Genomic DNA, 21,218 nt, shown 5'->3' with positions numbered 1-21,218 from the left:
AAAAAAGGGAGAGTGGGAAAAGTATTGACTGGAAAACACACATACAGTCGGGAGGAAAAGGCATCATGAGCTTCACTGCACGTCTCCACACATAAAACTGAGATAAGATAAATTGGGGGAAATGGCACGGTTGATTCCCTGCTCATGAGTCTCTCTTTAGTGAGTCGACTCCCAGATGCTGGTTAGAGAGTCAGAGCTGCAGGGACCAAGCCTTGCCCAGATCAGAGACTCCCCCAGGGGAACAAAGGGACTAGAAAATAAAGAAGCTCCATCATTTCACCTTGAATGCGTGTCATCAGACGACTTAGCACAGGTGTCTCTCTCTCCCTCTCTCTCTCTCTCTCTCTCTCTCTCTCGCTCTCTCTCGCTCTCTCTCTCCCCTTTCTCCTTCCCTTCCCGCCCTCCCCGTTCCATCTCCACGTCCGTCTCTCCCCTTCCATTCCTCCTCATCCTTCCTCCCACACAACTCGTTCGGGTCCCTTCGTGCCCGCATCCCTTCTCCTCCTCTCCGTCTCATTCCTCCCCTCTTTCCTAACCTCTTTGTCCTCTCTGTTTCTTTCCATGTCCTTTTTTCCTCAGCGCAGCGTTGGCTGCCTGTCACCATGGGGACAATGTGGTCTGTCACAGCATGAGTGGTGCCCACTGGAGCTTGACTGTCTTGATTGTCAAAGCCGGCTGAAAAACAAGGCCTTCTCCTGAAAGACACGCCCCCCCCCCCCCCCCCCCCCCCCCCCCCCCCCCCCCCCGCCCGCCTTCCAAGTCGCCTAGCAAGCCTGTCAGACAGGCATGTTATGGAGTATATCATTTACACACTGAACATTAAGGAGAACCGGAGAGGGGGACAGAGCAATGACAATTCTACTGTTTAAAGACGTAACACTAGCATATCGCGAGAAGGATGTTTCAACCAGTCAAACGGCCAATAAGCGACCAGTGACACATGCCTTCGTGGGAGACAGCGGGAGGGATATTCAGTCATCTATTTGCATCTGTTTGCAAAGTGTAGACCAGGAATATGGAAGCAATCAAAGCCCGAGGAAATCTATAAATGAAACAGAAACGGATTTTGAAAATGAAATTGTTCAAGAAGATCCAAGCGTTTGCATTGTGGATCATTATCTTCTGTAAACTACTCTATGAGTGTGCACTTCTTAATGAGCAAGCAGACACCTTGAGGGCATTGCCTGGGAAGTACTGTACAAAACCAGAGCAGGTGAAACCATTGTCTTTGGTACGACCTTCGGATAACCGCGTAACGTAAGTCGATAAAGCACAGGAATACCTCCCCAAGAAAACGCATCCGAAAATCAATTAGGTATTAAATTCCCCTGTATTTACATGTACCTCCACAAAGACCAACTTTTACTCATGAAAAAGATAGGCTGTTCTCATTTGAAAATGCTTTTTTCGATGACATAATGAGGTGGTAGACAACTCAATCGCACAGGGTGAACACAGGGCAACATTTCACACTGAAAACAAACTAAAAAGACAAAAGTCAAACATCCGATGACAGGAGCCAAGTAAACAGGAACAGAACATGATAAGAAGCAGGGCTGGCCAGTTTGTCTAACAGGACAGATGAATCCAGATTCCAGTCTTCTGCTGCCCTCTGACTGCAAAGCCAAAGTGGTCCGTAGATTGATGTTTCTAATCGAGACTTTGCAGCTTGAACTCGGGAGTATGTGCATATCTGCTTAAAGTTCATTATGCAGATTACCCTATAGTAAAGTGTCTCCATTTTAGAATTTAATTCCACCATCCACACATTTAATCTTCGGCAAATCCATTAAAAGTTACTGAAGAGCAATGCTATCAGATCAATCAACCTGTCAATAGATCTCTGGCTGCTCAGTTACCCTCACCCTGCCCCTCTCCTGTCATCCAAATTGTAATAATGGATTAGAACTTTTAAGTAGAAGTATATATAAATATTTAATCAACCCTGTAATCCAAAGTCCCCCCGTTTCATTTTCTAAAGAGTAAAAACTGACAAATAAACGTCTTTGCCTTACACTGATGGAGTGGTCACCCACTTCATGAGTGTCACCTATGCAAAATGAGAAAAAATAATTAGGCTTCATAGGCCACAGTTCTATTTTGGTCCAATTAAAAAATTCCTGTGTGAAATGTAACAAAAATTTTTGTTCAATGATGGATATTCTATCCCTCCTTCTGCTATCTGCTATTCCCATAATGTCTCGAACGTGATCTTTACCTACTGCTTTGAAAACATGCAAGTTCTTATTTTCCTTGTGTTTCATAATTATAAGACGGCGCAACAGTGTTTTCATGCGATAAGATTCAGTCTGAGTATGTGATTATCCGCGTTGGCTGACAGTAGACCAAGGAATGGAAAAACAACAAGCGTTTGACTTTTCAAATGTAAGAATATTGTGACATTTACAGTTTGTTTTTTTGTTGTTGTTTTTTTTCTAAATAAGGTCTCACACTTGTTAGACACACACTCACATCAGTGACAGACTGAATTGTGGGCATTTTTATTCATTATTGAGCATTAGCATGCATTTACATACATTAGTATTGCATGCAGTGTGGCGTGGAGGTGGAGATGGGCTTCTTGAACAACAACAACACGTTCGTCAGCCTCTGGGTTCCGACGGTTGACAAGAGGAATGCAGCTTAGTGGAAGTACCAGCAGGAACTGAATAGGAATACCATTGGGTAATATCTACTTAAAAACACATTAACAATACATCTCTAATGGTTTATGTTAATGAGGGGGTTTTATTTGATTAATTTAACCTTTGTTTAACTGGATGAAATCCTTCTGAGGGTACAAATCTATTTACTGTAGGGATGACCAAATAGTTTCTTTGTTACTTTTACCTGTGGCTCGACAATGTGATTCATGTAGAAAAAGCTGCACGTGTGGATCTCCTGTCTCATTCAAAAACGTTCCCAAAATTCTGCGGTTAAGCAATGCTCAACACTCTACCGTTTGTACATGTTGCTGTAGGGTCGTGGGCTTTATGTGGTTAAAAAACAATGCCGTCCGCCTGCGTCTTCCGAGTCATTTCTGCAGTGAAGTGAACCTTTTTTGTGAAACAATCCGACTCTGATTATCTCCCGTTGACCGACTGCAAGTATGCATGACAATGACACCATCAACCATTCAGCTAGAGAGGAGTCCATTGGGATTCATCATGGCATACTGTAAATTGCATTCCCATATGTTAATTCGACTGATTGACTTCACTTGGATGTTTGTGGAATTAGCTTCTCAAACATAAATTGCACACCAGCACGGACAGGCTTTTATTTCCCTGTGGCTCAAAAGGATTGGAAAAACCTTGTCAGATGTCTAACTGGCATTGTCACGGGAGAAACACTGTATACCACAGTCAAATCTGCTTTCATTTGTTTATAATTAGAACATTCTGCACGCACCATAAACTGTGTCTTGAATACTCTTCAATCAATTGATCAGGTGCACTTGAGGCACTACACATATTTGTGAATGATATCAGGTTAATATGTCTACCACTCCAGGTATCTGTGTGATCTGCGACTATGTGATTCTCATGAGCGACTTGTGATTTTGACGGCAAGATTCTGAACTATCTTTACAGCTCGAAATGTGTCACAATATTCGGAGAATATCGTCTTTTCGACTTGCAGTACAGTAGGTATGTCTGTACCGACACTACTTAATCCATTTGTGTTTTTTATAGATCTGGAGCGATGAGAGACGCGTCACTGACACCTGAAAGCGGAGATGAAAAGCTTGCTCACGTTTATGAAAATGTCGTCATATGAGGAGATGGTTGAAAAGCATTGTAAATGTTGTAAGCACAATTATAGTGAGGATTATAAACTAAGGAGCATCATAAATATAATACCCATATAAAGCATATGAAGGATGAGTGTAATACATTTAGTAATAATACTGTATCAAGCATGGTAAATATAATACGCGAGTAAGTAAAAAAAAAGGATACCTGTTGGAATCAAAGTATTTAGTAAGAATAAATCATAATAGTAAGAGGACAACAGGTCTCTCTAACATTGCAGGTCCTGGTTGTATTTAACCATAAACTGCTGATGAGGGCTACATGGTTAAAGGACCGGGGTCCCTCCAACGTCGTCTTTCAAAACCTTGCTTCAAGCACAACCACTTGCTTGACTTTTAACAGGTAAACGTAAATGGACTTCCATGTATTCATTCCAAAATGCATCACTCAACAATCATCATTAGGCCAATTATTTTCCCCAGGGCACTTCTACTGAAGGCCTGGGAAGTGCCTCTTGATCAGGCTCTCTGCCAAATAGAGAAATAATTATGATATTAGTATTCATTGTGTGGCCTGATTGCAGGGATTTAATTACGTTTTTGGGGGGAGGAAGGGAGTGGAGAGCAGTGATGTGCTCCTGGGCAGTGGGGTGCCTGCGGAATCATAGCCCTGGTCAGGACACCAGTGTTTACACACGGTCACTGGGAGATTATCCAGGAGCCGGTGGGACAAGACCTTGCTGTCTTGGCTGCTGCCACACTGATGCAGAAACATGGCGTCAGCCTTCTGGGAGCACACAACTCTAAACGCCTGCATTCATTATCAGGCACAAAGATGGTGACACACTTTGGCATTTCTCTCACACCGTTGACGAATGTATGATCATTTAGAGAACAGATAGCTGAGATTGCACCAGTGCCAATACACATGTTCCTAAACGTGTTTGACTTAATAATCATTCATGAGTCACGAGGAAAGTGACTGTTTAGATGGACTCTTCACTTGAATGTGCAACAGAAAATGGCATGACTGTTGTATGCAACAAGGTTCCCTGGTTTTACAGGGAAGTTGGAGCCCAATAACATTTTAAAAGTGTCATAGTCCCCATCACTAATTTAAAATAATGAAATGAATTTCACGCATGGTAGAAGAGTCACAAATCTAAGACTGAGCTTGATGGTAGTAAACAAGCAAATGATGTTAGACCTGAATATTTATCAGCTTTGGCTGGTAATGAGTGCAGGTGCCATCCTTTCAGTAAAGCATGGATTTATTTTCTTCAATTACGCTACAGTTAACATCTTCAAAACAAATCTAAATAGGTGTTAAATACACAACATGTTTAATCATTATACAGGCCAGTTTCCTGTCAGACTTTCATGCTGCTGTGGCAAATGATTATTAAATATGTGCGTCTATCTCTGCCTTCTGCTCGGGCCAGGAAGTGTCGTCCATCCACCGGTCCGCACACGGGGAAGCAGGAAGGAACGCCTATGAAAAACCATGTCTCCTTTTCTCGTAACGCAACAGATCTGTTGTTTTGGTTTCCACAGACCCTTCTGACCTCCAGGGTGATCAGTGTGCAGCTGCTACAGTGGCAGTTCCAGTTTCACTGGGCCCGTTCACCGTACCAGCTTCGAAGACACCCCCCCCCCCCCCCACACCTTATGTTGATTTTTGGTGGGATCTTATTTTAATGTCCAATCAAAACGTGTGAACAAGATTTATTACCGATTTAAATGGCGTTGTTTCCACGTTACAAAGGAGCTCCCCAAAAAACTAACAACTACTGGGAAAATGGGTAGACAACAGAGAGCCAGTAGACTTAGTGTCACAGAAATTATTTTGTGACAAAAAACTATGAAATGGGGTGGTGGAAATGTGTTTTGATTCATCTCCTAATTGGAATTTGACTAATCACATAACAGCAAAAACGTGGCTTTTATTTGGAGCCGTGTTTCCCCCACAGCTCACCAAAACAATGAAGCACTAAAACAACGGCGTTACAATGCAAATTATACAGTAGTTAGCTGGATAGATGACAGGCAGTGAACCAATGCCCACGCATAAAGGTTTCTCATGACCTTTTGTATAAGTCAATGTTGATAGCAATCATTTTCCGATGGCAGTCTTGGGCAAACTACAGTACGTGTGTTCACATATAGGCATCTACTGTTCTGTTGCAGTGGCTCAGAAATGTCAAACCAGTCACTCAGAGGTATCTCTGGAAACAGTCCAGCCTTAATTTTAGGATGAATCAAATACAATAGCAGCAGAGAGATTTTGAATGACCAGCCAATTCTTTGATGAATCTGGAACTTTAGATATTGGTTCCAGGCAGAGCCATTCACAGAAATCTAGGGTTCAAAATGCAGTAAAAAATAAAAAAACGGATCCCAAGGAAAGAAAAGATTTGCCAACCAAGGTGAACCCCAGGAGGATAATGCATAAACGAAAAGAAATCACTTGCCAGGTCCATGAAAGCAGCCTGAGATGGTGGGTGTTGATTTAACAAGGGCCCTGCGAGTCTGTAGGTAGGTGTATCCGTACTGACCCGTGAATGAATGAACACCCCACAGCCAAACGTTGAGTTGTTTTCTTTGAAGACAAATCCCGAGAGATTCCTGTGTGTGTGGCTGATTGGCGCCTTTCACTTGCGAACACAAATCCCTCATTTTACTCGAATGACCCCAGCAACCTCCGCAATTTCTCTGTAACAGATGTTTTGACATGGCTCTCTCTGGTTTACAGATCATATACATTTATAGTGAACACCAGGCTGTGTGTTTATTGGCCACCGTAATCCATGTATAATCCCACAGTTCTGAGCGGAGATATATTTATGTTTCCTTTGTTTACGATTATTTAAAGATGTTTAAACAAAGCCGTATATTAAACACTGGGTATTCGGCCTCTGTGGTAAAGCTGTGCTCCGGTGCTTCTGAAAACATACTGTACCAATCATCCTTTCACTTTAACCTCTTTCTGAAAAACCCAAACACCTACACACGCACACACGCACACACGCACACATCCATTAACATTCAATTCCATTGCAGCGCCCACAGTCCACTTGATGTAAAGGTTGATGTGGGTCCACATGGTAGGGTCACGCTCTGGAAACACCAAGACCATTTTTCATCAGCCACTCCAAAGTGTCCCTCGGCATTCCAGGGAAAAGGTCCGTTTCTTGATTTCTGAAACACCAAATCAGTCACTGTCTCATGTAGTCCGAAACCCTAGAAAATACTAATCCATCAAACGTTTGGGCTTGGGGCGGCTTCCCACACTGACCTTGGGCCATGAGCAGTGTTACTGATGTATTACAAGAACAGAGGGTGAATAATTACACTGAGGTGCATGGGCTCTCTCAATGCAGACGCTGGGCCTGGTGAATATGGATGGGACATAAATATGGATGTGTTCTGAATATGCGGTGATTTGAATATGGATATTGTTACAAATGTGATTATATGGTGGGAAAATGGGACGCGAGTGGCAAAATACACATCTAAGACACACGACACAGATCTCAGCCATCTTGAAAACAGCAGCTGGTTGTGGTTACGCAATTATTTTTGTGCCACCATTAAAGAAATGATAGGGGAGAGCTTGATTCCGAGACTGGATTGCCTCAAATGGGACTTTCCCTGGAGTGACTGTCTCTGTCAGGATTTTACAGTTATTATGGGGGTTTCCCGATTTTGTGGTAGGACTAATTAAGCATCTAAGAATACATGTAGCCTATGGGTCTGCCTGGGTAGGGTATGGAATGGTCCTTCTCATGTCTGGCTTGCCTGCTAGCTGGCTGGAGAGATCATTGTTGAACCTGCTCTACAACCATAACTTCCACTATCACAGATTGATAATGAACAGGCTCGATCTGACTATGTATAAACAGCAGCATTTGTAAATACAATGTTCATTTTTTTTGTTAAAATCTTCTTTTCACATTTTTGTTTTGCCCGTGCTGTATGCTTAATGCATCCAGTGGAATGTGCATTGCCTTTCTGTTGTGAAGATGAATTGTCCATTACAGATGTTTTACTGTCGTCCAGATGGCTGTCCTGCCTTATCACAAAATATTTTCTCTTCACCACCTTCCTCTGCTGCCCTTCTAATTTTCTTTACAGGCAGGCAGAATTTTCCAAAAGTCCCAAACATTGGAACACATTTGCCATTGGTTCTGAACACTTTAAATATATATTTTCCAGAGTACATTATCAACCCTAATGGAAGCAGAGACAGGTTTTAAAAACAAGTACTGCGTGCAGCAATCATTTCGTTCAAAGTGCTTTTAATGAGACTCAACTCAAATGTTTTGATAACCATGAAGGAAATCCATTGTGATCTAGGCCTCCTTGTCATTGACAAGGAAGTAGAGATCCCACTATAGACTCCAGATGGCGTAGCGTCATGATAGGAACAAACAGTCCACGATGGCTTTGTTCCCCATGCGGTGGGCACACTCAGCGGGTAGAAGTCACTGGCAATCCTGTACCCCCCAAACCCTGTTACCCACCCCCTGAACTATTCACCCCCCTACTGAACTGTACCCCACCCTGTCATACACTTTGAGTTGTGATTCTTGACTGGTTATTCTCTGTTGTTAGATGAATCATATAGTATAGTTCATTTTTTCAAATTCTTGGTTGTAGTGTTTATATTGTTGATAAGTATAGTAGCTCTTTTGGTTAGAAATGATTATGAAAGGTTTAGATTATTCATTAGATGCCGCTGGAGCAGAGGCAAGAGGAGCAGAACCTAAAATATTCCATTGCCCCTGTTTTCGTTACAAATGGCAATAAACTTGAAACTAGCTGGTATAGCAATGGCAGAATATATATAAAAAACTAAACTGGGAAGATAACTGTACCTCTCGATCAAAAATGCATCTATTAAACTGGGAAAATACATGTATACATTTGTGGCATGCCAGCAAAGATTCTTGCTTTGTTTTCTGATTTGGTTGACAAGCTTAAAAGCACAAGCTTATGTTCAAGTAATGCAATCCATCAACATACAAATGTATTCCAATTCAGATATACCTCACCATCTTGGCACTACTTAACCATGCTTGGGCAGGTTATGCAGTAATCACAAGCAACTCTGCTGAATATATCAAACATTAAAGCTAGAGCGATTTGCCACTTCCTCTTGGCATAACAAGTCAATTTCATGAAATCATCAAGTACAGGTGGAGGGCAAAACACTGAAGAAGATGGCAGAGAGAGACAGAGAGAGACAGAGAGAAAAAGAAAGAAAGCGAATGGGAAAAGTACATCCCACTTTGTCACATTATAAATGTCAGAAAAATGCAGGTGTCCTAATCCGTGTCGTGACATGAGGTAAACGAGAAGCTTTCACGGTTCGAGCCGTGTGATCGGCTACAATGGGACAGCTTAAAAGACACCTATAGTTTACCGTGATAAATTGAACGGCACCCACTGTGATAATGAGCGTAATTGAAAACAAGGTTCCCAGTTGGTTTTCATATCCAACTAAGAATGGTGAGACTTGGTGCATGTGTTTGTTATTGCTCTGCTGATCTCCGCAGGTATGCTGATCACTATTAATAATCGACAGCAAGAGAGAAAGCGTGCTGCCACCTGATCTCCTGTGAGACCGAGGCAGGTGGAAATAGATCCTTTAAGTCTCATAAATTAGAGGCATATTAACAAAGCCCAGAGGAACAGAGATTTTCTGGGCTGTTATCTAATGTTTTTCATTATAACTCATCCAATACACACACCATCTGATTGCTACAGCGGCTTTTCGGCTTTGAAGCAAAGCGAATCTGTTGAACTCCGCGGCACCATATTTTGGGTGACGATAAAACTGAAAGTATGACGAGTTTTCCGTGTTCACAGTGGAACTCAAAGACCATCATGTACGCATGAGGAGCCATGAGCATTGTACTATTTTACGCTCACACTAACCAAAACAATGTCGCTCCTGCTAAAAGCATTCAAGCTTAACGCTCAACACGTAAAGAAAGTTAGATGCCTTGGGGCCTCATTCGTCAAAGAGCCGTTGAAGCCGAACTACCCTACAGATGAGCATCGACTGACAGGGGACTGAAGAATGAACTCCTGGTGAGGACGGCAGAGGACATCAATGAAACATGAAACGCAGGGACGTCCTGTCTTTAAAGCAACATTATTCATCCAGCTGCTTCTGCATACTCCCCAAGATCCAATCGCCGGTGTTCTGGGACCATGATCTATGTCTTTGGACTTATCAGATCTCAGAGGGCTTAAGTTGGCGTGGAGAGATACCTGGGCCTTGTCTCTAATTAATTGCCCGGTGTGCTGGGTGCCACGCTGTTAACACGCCCTAAGCCAAGGGCCCTCTCTCTTTTTGTACATTTCCATACTCCATTCAAGGTTTCTTCTAATATTCCATCTCTGAGATTTCCGGGGAGTTTTTCCATTTGTTTTTTTGTTTAGACAGGTTTTAGGTTAATGTAGGTGCAGTGCAATGGGGATCTGTGAAGGCCTCTGTGACACTGCTTACAAAAAGGGCCACACTAATCAAATTTGATTTGATTTCTCAAAGCTATCGGCCATCTTGATAAAAAGGAGCTGATATTGAAAAGTGTTATCATAAGATTGCATGCCCCTAAGGTAGCGTGCCCTGGATAATTGATATGTATTAGGAATACTAAATCTTCTTTTGTAGAGTCACACCGAGAGGGAGGTCTGGCAAATCTTACAGTAAAAGGAACTTTCGGAGGTGAGTAACTCTTTTAAGACTCAACCTCATCTCCTGGGAACCATGCTTCAAAAGTTGTCCCTCAATGAAAGATATTTCACACGTCGAGCCTGTGTTATCTCACATTTGAAGATAAAGCTATACACTTAAGCCAAGGCCAATACCGTAAATATCCCCAACGGACTCTACCAGTCTCTCGTCAAGAAAAACATCCCTCTACCCCTCCTTCTTTTTTCTTCTTCTTCGTGTGTTTGAAGTCTTTCCCTACGGCAGTCAATAACGAGGAACACAGAAAAGTGAAAGTGCTGGAATGTGCTAGAATGCATGTCAACTTCAGATCCAGACTCTGGAGACTTGTGTATAGAAACAGATGGATCATGACATAATAAACACCCACACGCTTCAGTCAGATAGCGCTAAGCCTCTGCCACAGCTTCAACAGCAGACAAACATTTGACTTTAAGCGTTGGTTGTTGTTACAGATGAACAGATTGTGGACACGGGCTCTGCTGCATAGTCTACCTTCGAATGGAGGATTTATTCTCGACACGTACTTGAAACCTACGAGGAATGGTTAGTGAAAATGGACAAGTCAAGAAAACTTGAGAAACTCTTCTGTCTGCTTGTCTTGACCGCTGAACCTGGTCGCTGACCCTTGATAATTGTTCTACATCCTGTCGCCACACAACAGAATGTCTCCTCGCCGCCATGGCCTCGCGCCTGTAATGTGTGGGACGGAGATGAGCGGTTTGGGAAGATGCAGGATCTCACCACAAACGCAACATAATAAGTCACATTGATATTCCGAGCGCTTTGCGCACCATGATTATGATGGATGCAAACTGACAACTGAGGTCTGTGGTGTCATTCGTAATTGGTTGGTGCATGGAGAGATTTTTTTTGTGTACCGCCCGAGTCCCATGAGACCGCTAATCAGATGGCAGACCACGAGTAATTATCCTGCCCACCAACAGTACGGCGGAGAACACGACACTAAAGAATCACGGCTCGAGCTTGCTCCTATCTCATGTTATTGGAGATGCTGTAATCAACTAACCTCATTCGTGTGGGCCTATTTATTCTATGCTCTTGACAGCTGCCTTGGCTCTGAGGCACAGTTAATTCAATTAGCGTTAACGGAGGACTCTGTAAAAGTGACGCATGTGGAATATATGAGATGTAAACACAGAGTCTTGATGTTATTAGGGTAATATCTGTACAGGTGACCTCTGCCTCTTCAATTATTCCTCACAGCTTTGGAATATTCAATGAAGTCCTGAAGATGGACACCTTGGTGTTGTCTGAAGGCCAAACTGCCCTACACAGCAGTAACAGGGTGTTACGGTGTAGTACGGAGTGGACCAGGACGTGGGTGTGGTCGCAACACAGGGGAAATCCACCCGGAGTAGGCGGCTGTCGAAGTAGAGAGAACGGACTCATTTCATTGATCTTGAACCACATAAGCCATTCTCAAATTGTCCCCCATAATAAAGAATTTCCCCGTAAGTAGCACTCGGTCTAATCAGAGTCTGGAAAACCATCTGTAGTAGTTTGCAGGATCTTCCCATTCAGACCATTACAGCAATTTTATATCCGCAGTATAAGTAATGCCAGAAAAGCTAGACAGAACACTACTTCTATTAATAAGAATTTTTGCACAGTAAGGATTAAGTATAGTTGAGATGTACCACTGAAGGACTATAATCAGATTGTTTATTAGGAGTATGGACATGACTTGTGTATGGTGCACCAGGCAGTAGTGAACTGAATTCACAGTAAAGGATTAAATAAGAACATGATATGGCCTACCATAGACGACTTGAATGTCAGAACTTTGATGGTTAGTAAAGCACCATTGTTAGGTATTTTTCCCTGTATCATCCGAATCCGAAACGGTAGCCAAGTAATATATCATTGTCTAGAATATTCCATTGAATTTTTTCTTTATTTGTATTACCGTTGATTAGCTGTAGGGATTACTCCTGCTGGGTAAATTGTGTACAGGAGACATCACACAGCCTCATCTGCATAATCTAACGGGTCCACCGGGAGATCTTCAGCTCATGCTGAACACAGATGAAAGGCAGGCGAAACGTCTCGGCCGAAAGGTACTCAAAAAATGAAGAGGAAGAGAGGACGGAGGAGAAAGAGAGAAGGCTGGAGAGAAAGAGAGAAGGGTGGAGAGAAAGAGAGGAATGGATAGAAAAAGAGAGAAGGATTGAAAGGAAAAAGGAAGGTAGACGTGAAGATAGAGATTTCGAGAGAAATAGAGGAGAGAGAAAGGGGGGGGGGTAAAAAGAGAGAAAGAGAGAAATGAAGACTCCTCACCAGGGTTGATTTCGCTCACCTGACTGAGATCAGCTGGAGGCAAATCGGAATGCATGGGGCTTGTATCAGGGGCTTTTAGATTCACATGATTTATCATATATTCACGAAGCACATTTAAAGCTAAGCTATGTGGAGAACAGCAGAACTGAATCTCATTGGATGTCTTTAAAAAACAGATAGGGGCCACACATTCCAAATGCAAATTTGCCTGGCTATATATGAAACTCATTGAATAGGGTTTCAATGTTGTATGGTAAAGCTTTTTACAGTATATTTCAGAAGTTAATTAACCATATCCATTCTTATGTAACTAATTCATTCAGAACATGTCAAACATCAATATTCTCAGATTTGTTTTTATCCAAATCTTGGTGACATGACACAATTCACTCAAGGCAAAACAAGAAAACAAAAATGTAATTATTCTCTGAATACCAATGACCTAACCACAAGCAGTTTGACAGCTTATCTTATGATTATTTTGAAGGACTACATCGCAGGTTTTCTGTACATACGTCTGCATCAGTTATGACAGATGTCGCCAATGACACGTCTGAGACGCAGGCGCAGGTAGCCTTCAGGATAATCCCATTTAGCTGTGACAGAGAACAAGAAAGAGAAAAAGAGAAGTTTAACCGAGAGAACAGAGTCACAGGGGGTTCTAACGTGGGGGGGGGGGGGGGGGGGGGAACCGCTATATATCTGGTATCTGAACAAGCATGGCAAAATGACAGGGTACGGGTATAGACGAGCTCTCTTGCAATTGCGGCGTTTAAGTGCTGCGGAAAAGTACAGTGCTTGGGCTTAGTGTACTACTACTCCATTAGAGGCAGGGACAAGCAGTGCAGGGGATCAGGGGGGCGCACGGAGGAGCCGTTTGGCTTACTCACGCATCATTATGATGGATGGGCCTCGCCGCCGATTAGCCCTTGTGAGCGCACAGGCTCGGCCTGCCATTAACGCAGATTTAGACGTGACTAAAGAGCTGGCTTCGGCACTGAAGTCCTCCATACTTTAGACAGGGGCATGGACAGAGGCTGGGGCAGAGGCAGACACAAGGGCAAGAGTAGGGGCAGAGGCAGTCGCTGGAAGAGGGATCAGGACGTGGCTTAGGTGCAAGGGGAGTGCTATCTTAAACCAATGGCAATAGTTTAGCAATAATCATGACAAATGTGCTTCAAGTGAGTATATCAATCTTGTTGTACGTTTGACCAGAAGCATTCATGCTAACATCCAACAATTTAATAAATGCTATAAAACTAAAAGAAACTAAAAGAAACAGTTTGACTGAAACCATAACTCTTCATCTTTAGACCGGAAACCACCTATTGACAGAAAAGACTCTTTTGATGTTGCTGAGGTAGTGACTGTGCTGCCTGTTGCCATGGTAGTTTTGTAGAGTTCATAATTATTCATAATAACAGTAGTTATAATTAGATTGACTGTAACGAGCACAGGCATGGTGTTTGGTCTTCAGCGTCGGAAATGCTTTGGAAAAAACAACTGAACCATATTCATGGTGTCATGGCGTTAAATCATACACAAGGCATTTAAGCGCTATGAACAATAATCAGGTTCAGACAGGAAGACTTAATTAGTGGTATGATTAACATTATTGAGAATACACATATTAGTCATGGCGTATATGGTTCTGCTTGCACCTGCTATCCACCGGTAATCTAACTGAGACACTGTCTTGACATTGTGGCAGAGAGCTCGATACCTTCCCCTCAGGGTGAGGGTACACAGGACCAAGTGTGGAGGCCGGGAGGGTGGCGGAGGCAACCGAAGGGAAACGTGTAGCACATCCTGTGTCGCGCTGAGCAATGTCGGAGTGTGGATGAGTATACCTGGTCTTAAGTACAGTAGACCGCCTTGCCTGTAAGTAGTGTCCACGTCTCCTTCCACGTCTCCCATGTGGCTGGGTAGCCCATCTGAATTGGTCAACTCGCTCCAGCTCAAGTACAAGCACATCCCAGCCGTGCCAGTGAGACGCTAGCTTCGGCGGCACAGCTGGTTAACAGTTGTGCGTATGTGCCAGAGGTTCCGAGTTCAAGTCCCAGTGCGGGTAAACTCAAGGGGAAAGTGACTGTCAAGCAGCATGACTACCCCTGTAACATTGGTGCTGTGACCCATTTCCAGTTAGCCATTTGGGTAATTGCAATGTTGGGGTGAGTGTAGCAAAGGTGGATTCGAAGAATGAGTACTCCTCTGTATAAATAGGCTACAGTTCACCCGTGCCAGCAAAAGTCTGCTTTTTGGTGGTGTAGCTGGTGAGTAGTTCCACTCACGAGTCAGAGGACCCAAGTTCAAGCCCCAGTTCGGGGAGACTCGAGGGGAAAGGACTTTGACGAGTGACTAACCCTGGAACAGCTGCGTCCCCCCCATCCCATTTTCGCTCCCCTGATAAGAGATCCCTTTCAGGCTGCAACTTGTTGAGAGCGGCGCTGTCCAGGTTGCCGAACAGCTGTCGCTGTCCAGTGCTGAATCCCTGACAGGATACTGTGCAGGCCTCATCTGGCCAGTGTGCATCTTCAGGATCAGTGGGTATCTTCTACAGCTTTGAAATTAGAATCTCAACGAGTCATATAGTATCATCGGAATCTTCGACCATGTATGTGCGTAATGTATTGGTTGCCAGGGCAAAATAGTGAGTCACTAATAGAGGGAACGATTTTTGAATCATTTGAGAGGATTAACATTAGGGGTGTGCAGACATGCCATTATCTTATGGAAGTTTTTAAGGGCCAAAACTAAATATATAAATACATAAATAATTACAGAATTGAATGCTTAAATAATTGACTAAACATATATTAAATAATAAAAAGCTCAAATACATAAATAATGTACATACTTTGATGCTTAATTGACACCATAAATAAATGAATGTTCTTCCTTGAACGTGGAGGGGGATGTGTTGCCCTATTCCTCCTGGGAAGTCCGCTCCTGATTGGCTGACATGCCAGCACCTTCACCGTCTCCAGCACCGTGAGAGCCAAACGCATTCCAGGTGACGGTAGAGAGTATGGTCTGCTGACACGAGAGAAGAATAGACTTCCGTTCTGTACGAAGATGCTTAGCAGAGTGAGAAGTGGTCTAATTACAGCATCATGGAGCCTTGGGGACTCTAGAGGTGATGAAGAAGTACCATTAACAAGATTATGGAGTGTTTTTAATTCTATATCAGACATGCCTTTCAAGAGCATGCTTAATGGTCAATAGTTTTGTATTTATGGTGTAATTGAACATAATGGGACTGTGCTTCCTGTGTATTTATCCTTATGATCCCAGGCTGACCTCCACTGTGTGTCTGCCTAAACTCCCCTCTTGCTGTTTTATAGTCAAACACTGACAACATCCTGGAATGGCTTAGCTCTCAGCCCTGTTCACTCATTTGAGGAGATTGAATGATGACATTCAACCATCGACGGATCTCTGTGGGTAGCCGTCAAATCACATCTAGCTGTTTGAATGTGTCACACACACGTTTGAAACCTAGCAACAGTAAACCGTGACACTCACCTGTCATGTTGTTGGAATAGCTGTATTTCTCAAATCATTTCATAGTCATACTGTGAAATGTGATTGCATGCCTCAAAAAATGTCATATAAATCTTCTGCTTTGCTTGTCAGATGAAATTCAACTAATTAGGTATTGAAAAACTGTAAAAAAATATATTAAAAAAACTTTAAACAACAAAAACGGGGATTCAAGTTCAAGTCTTTTATTGTCAGATGCACAGAACAACACAGGGTCAGACTGGGCACTGAAATTCTTAGTACAAGACAACGCAAAGCAACCTGGCATAACATAGAGAACATAGATCTATGATATGATCTATGATAAGATAAAATATAGTACACCTCTTAATATTCAAATTGACACGGTTGGATTGAGGACCCAAACGCACGACACACACACACACGTTGGTGTAGATGTGCGCTGAACTTTATTTGAGAAACAGGGAGTATGGTTGACGGGTAGCTGGTGGATGGTGGAGCGGGGTACCGGTAGGAGGAATGGAAGATTGGAAGCGGTGATCTGGTGGTAGATATGAACAAGCGTAAGCACATAAACAGGCGTAGATGAGTCAAACACGGAAAGCCAGGAAAACAGACATGGGGTCGGTGATTCCACAAACTGGCGAGTAGTGGATGACAATTCGGGGTTTAAGAGCTGTGGTGTTGATAAGGGAATGAGCCGCAGGTGAGTTGAGTTGCCGGGAGGGAGTGAAGAAACGGAATGGATGACTGGACCTGGAATAAACAGACGGAACAGACTAGAACCCGGCCTGGCCTAGGCTGGGGACATGACACAAATAATATACAATATTCAATACAGTATACTAAACCTCTAAGTACACATAATACACATAATTACCTATAGTAACCTTATAAACCTAAACTAACTGAAGACAAGTGAAGTACAATAGTGCAATATTGCTGATCGTGCAACCAGTAGCTGAAAGTGGCAGTGTGTAAAGTGACTAGTGAGAAGTGTATCCGTGTCCATATCAATGTCCATTCAGAAGCCTGATGGTCCTTAGAAAGAAACTATTGTCCAGTCTGCGTGTGCGAGACCGAATGCTTCGGTATCGCCTGCCAGAAGGCAACAGGCTAAAAAGACTGAAGGATGGGTGGTAACAGTCTCTTAGAATCCTGACAGCTTTCTTGAGGCATCGTGTGTGGTAGGTGTCCTGTAGGACTGTGAGCTTCCTGCCGATGATGAACTCAGCAAACCAGACCACACTACGTAGGGGCCTTGCCTGTTACACGCCATTGAATCACTCTTAAAAAGCTTCTGTAAAGTTTGGATAATTCCATATCATGCAAACAGGGCCTACATAGCTCAAACCATTTTGAATGGCAGTGTTGCCATTTCACACACCATCCCAGAAAAAAGTCAAGCTTACACGTTACACTTACACGTTGTGTACTAGCCAAAATATCACACCCACCAGGTCCCACTGGCAAGCGCTCTCACCTCCCACGGATAGGCAGCACATGAAAGACAAGAGGGAAATGAAGGGTGTCGGGTTTGCTGCTAGATCTTGGGCGTGTATGTTTTACATTCAGACACAACTATTGTGTCGTGCTGTTCGGCTTGTATGTGCCCGGCACCCCGTCTGTCTCGTGCCCTCCTTTTGATCCCCGAGGGGGGTCTGAAGCTACCCAACAAGTCCCTGGCATCTTGATGTGGCACGGATAGTCCGATAACCTGGGCTCGCGAGCGGTTGATGAACTTGCCGGAAGCACAGACCTCCCTGAGACTTCAAGACCACCACTTAACGCCCACGAAATGAGGGCGTTACACCTTTAGTTATCTGTGGTCGTGCATGCTCTTTCGCGTTGGGAAATCGGGGTTAATCTAATCTCAGGGGCGCCGAAACGGAGGGGAAGATTAGGATGATTCTAAGGGCCCTGTTTGAGGAGGAGGTTTAAGGAGGAGGTCAAAGGGGCGCTAGTGGTGCATGGCTAATCCGGCAGCCTAGGAAAGGGTTTGCTGGCTGTGGAAGGAGAAGCATGAACCTACTCGAATAGTAACGGTAACCATAACGGAAATAAAAGTGTTGTTTCATGGATTGTTTCGTGTTTTTTCGCGTGGTCGATTGAGTTTGCATCCTCCCTGGTTACTTCGAGCGAGGCATGGAGAGAAACTCTGGGCTTGTAACCTGCTGGTCCCCTGCCGCGTTCCAGGAAATTACTTGGGCTTTTTTATCAAAAACAAAATGCTTGATTTGAGAATTGTGCATTTTTTGTGACTGCATTTCCAATGGTTAATGGCGGAGACCTGTACAGGGGGGGGGGGAACAAATAAGAAATGCCTTTTGTAAGGAGGAGTTCATTTATTAGGTTAAAAACAAAATGTAAAACCTAATGGGAAGCCGTTTACATTCAGCAATCAGTGCAGTGCAAATTTATCAACCAAAAACAAGCCAGACATTCTGGTGCCCGCCTTGTCTGATCATCTCACGTACACTGTCCTTGATGCTGACTCAGAAACAAACATCTCTTCTCGCATGATTTGTCGTTCCACACTAAATAACAAATGACTGATAAGATGTTAAACAGCATCTCTATGCTCATGGCATGGAAATTAGAAGCATCAGAGCTGCCTAATACAGTCCGAATCTCTGCCCCGGCCCTGATAAAGTGATCTAAACGTGTGACAAGGTGGAGATTGAAGAGGCAAATGATTTAAGCAATGATTGGTCACTGTGTGCACAGATGGAAATGACTGTCTGAATATGACTTTAGATTCCTCTCTTTTCTCTCATCAAGGTCATGATGATGTATGTTCAATTACTGCTACACTCAATCACTCAAAATACATGGTACCACAGCACACAATTTGCACGGAATATGAAGTGGTTGTCATGGTGTATGCAGTGTCTTGGGTTGTTTAACAGTGAAATCCAGTTTTCAGATTCTCTTCGGCTTTATGCAGAACTTCAGTTTGCTCTCTTTCTCCCATTTCAAACCGAAGCAGACTGCAACACTCCAACTGTGAAACGTATAATTATATCATAAATGCATGCAATTAACACCTCCTCGGCGACAATAACTGTGCAGTGGCTTTGCCACGGCTCCCAGAGCCAGTGACTTTAATGCCACTTTGTCTCAAACATGTCATGTTCGCAAGCACACTTTTAGAGGGTTGAACAGTTTGAACCACAGATGCTGCACGCAATATTTCCTTTAAGAGCCTTGATAAAACTGCCTAACAATGTGACGTGCTGATGGATTATTTCCTCCTGACTGTACTGAACGTACGGAGTTTGTCTGAAGCCCGTGTGCCAGCTTGTCTTCTTACAGAGGGTGAAAATTAATGTGATCCAGAGCAGTGTTAGCTCCAGTGTTGTGGAACAGGCTGTCTTCGGTCAGGCAGGTTATACTGTTGGAGAACGGTAAAGAGTGTGTGCGATCAGGCGGGAAAATGTGCTGAGCTCGCAGCCATGTACTGTATTTGTTGCCATGTTGCAGCATTTAACATTACATTGAGTCATTTAGCAGACGCTCTTATCCATAGCGACATACAGTAAGTACAGGGACATCCTCCCCGAGGCAGGTAGGGTGGCGTGCCTTGCCCAAGGACACAACGTCATTTAGCGCGGCCGGGAATCGAACCGGAAACCTTCTGATTACTGGCCCGATTCCCTAACCACTCAGCCACCTGGCTCCCCCATATAGATCTACCATAACCTTTCTACGTGTTTTTCTGTTGTGGTTCAAAAAAAGTATTAGTGCTCTTCAAGAGAAAACAGCCATGGCATGTTAAAAAAAATCTGACAAGAACCACAGTAATAAAGACAGAAATCCTGGGGCGTCGCAGCAGATCAGTCTGTCAGAAGTGAGGCGATCTGTGGGTTCAAGTCTGTGGAAGCACAGTCCACCCCCCTGAGTGGAACACTTACGCGATAAACCACAGGGATTTCCCTCATGTGAATATTTGACATAAAGGACTTTAAGCAACACCACTCTACACTGAAAGCCAGGAGGCTGGGGGAGTGAGCAATCATGACTTCTACATTAAGTATAAACAAGGAAGATGAAGGGCGAATACAATATTGGAGCAACAATGAGATGTATTCAAATCGGCACATGCCGTGTTTTATGAATACACAAGAGATCAGTCCAGCCTCAGTCTGTCTGACTTTAGATTTTTTGAGAACCACGCCAAGTATTGTGGGAGGGATGAATTTACTTTGAGATTGCAGGGGGAAGTGAGGTCTATAATTTGCAGGTGGTTTGAGTGTATCCCGGTGATTGTCTTCCCATCTGACAGGCTGCCAAGGCTCACCTATATGGCTAGTGTTAATCAGCAGATAACCTCATTTGAATAGTCAAAGCATACACAATGTATTGCATGGGGCACTTACATAACCCATACTTAAGGTCTGTCCACACAACTGTGTCCGAGCCAGCCTGGATCAAGCTACAGCCCCGACCCACTCTTACCGCCGACCCCCTTTCGACCCTTAGACGAAACTAGCAGCCGTTAAAGATATGTAAACCCCACGCAAGTCATGACGGGCAAATGACAGCAAAGGCAAACGTTTCAATCAGAGTCTAAGCTAGTGCCCGTCTTTATAGATTCTTCGTTTTCTCTCTACATAGACTGCATCTCTCTCTGTCCGTCTTAACATCTCAGCGAGCAAAGTGGATGACCGAGTCAAGTGTTCATCCATGTGTCATTTTGTAATAGGTGTGGGACCTGTCTGCCGCGGTATGCCGATCCCCTCCTTTCAGCCACCCTACTGGGTTTCAGGTGTGGGAAAACATAGGGTTGGGACATAACTGTTGCACGGAAAGTGGAGCCCAGAAGCACAGCGTTAAGAGTGAGGGAAAGGGAAAGGGCTGCGTCACCTCTGATTGACAGAGCTCACGCAGAGCCGCCACTGAAATCTCTCGAACAGC

This window comes from Hypomesus transpacificus, unplaced genomic scaffold, assembly GCF_021917145.1.
Source record: "Hypomesus transpacificus isolate Combined female unplaced genomic scaffold, fHypTra1 scaffold_27, whole genome shotgun sequence".
NCBI classification, from domain to species: domain Eukaryota; kingdom Metazoa; phylum Chordata; class Actinopteri; order Osmeriformes; family Osmeridae; genus Hypomesus; species Hypomesus transpacificus.
This window is presented reverse-complemented; position numbering follows the sequence as displayed.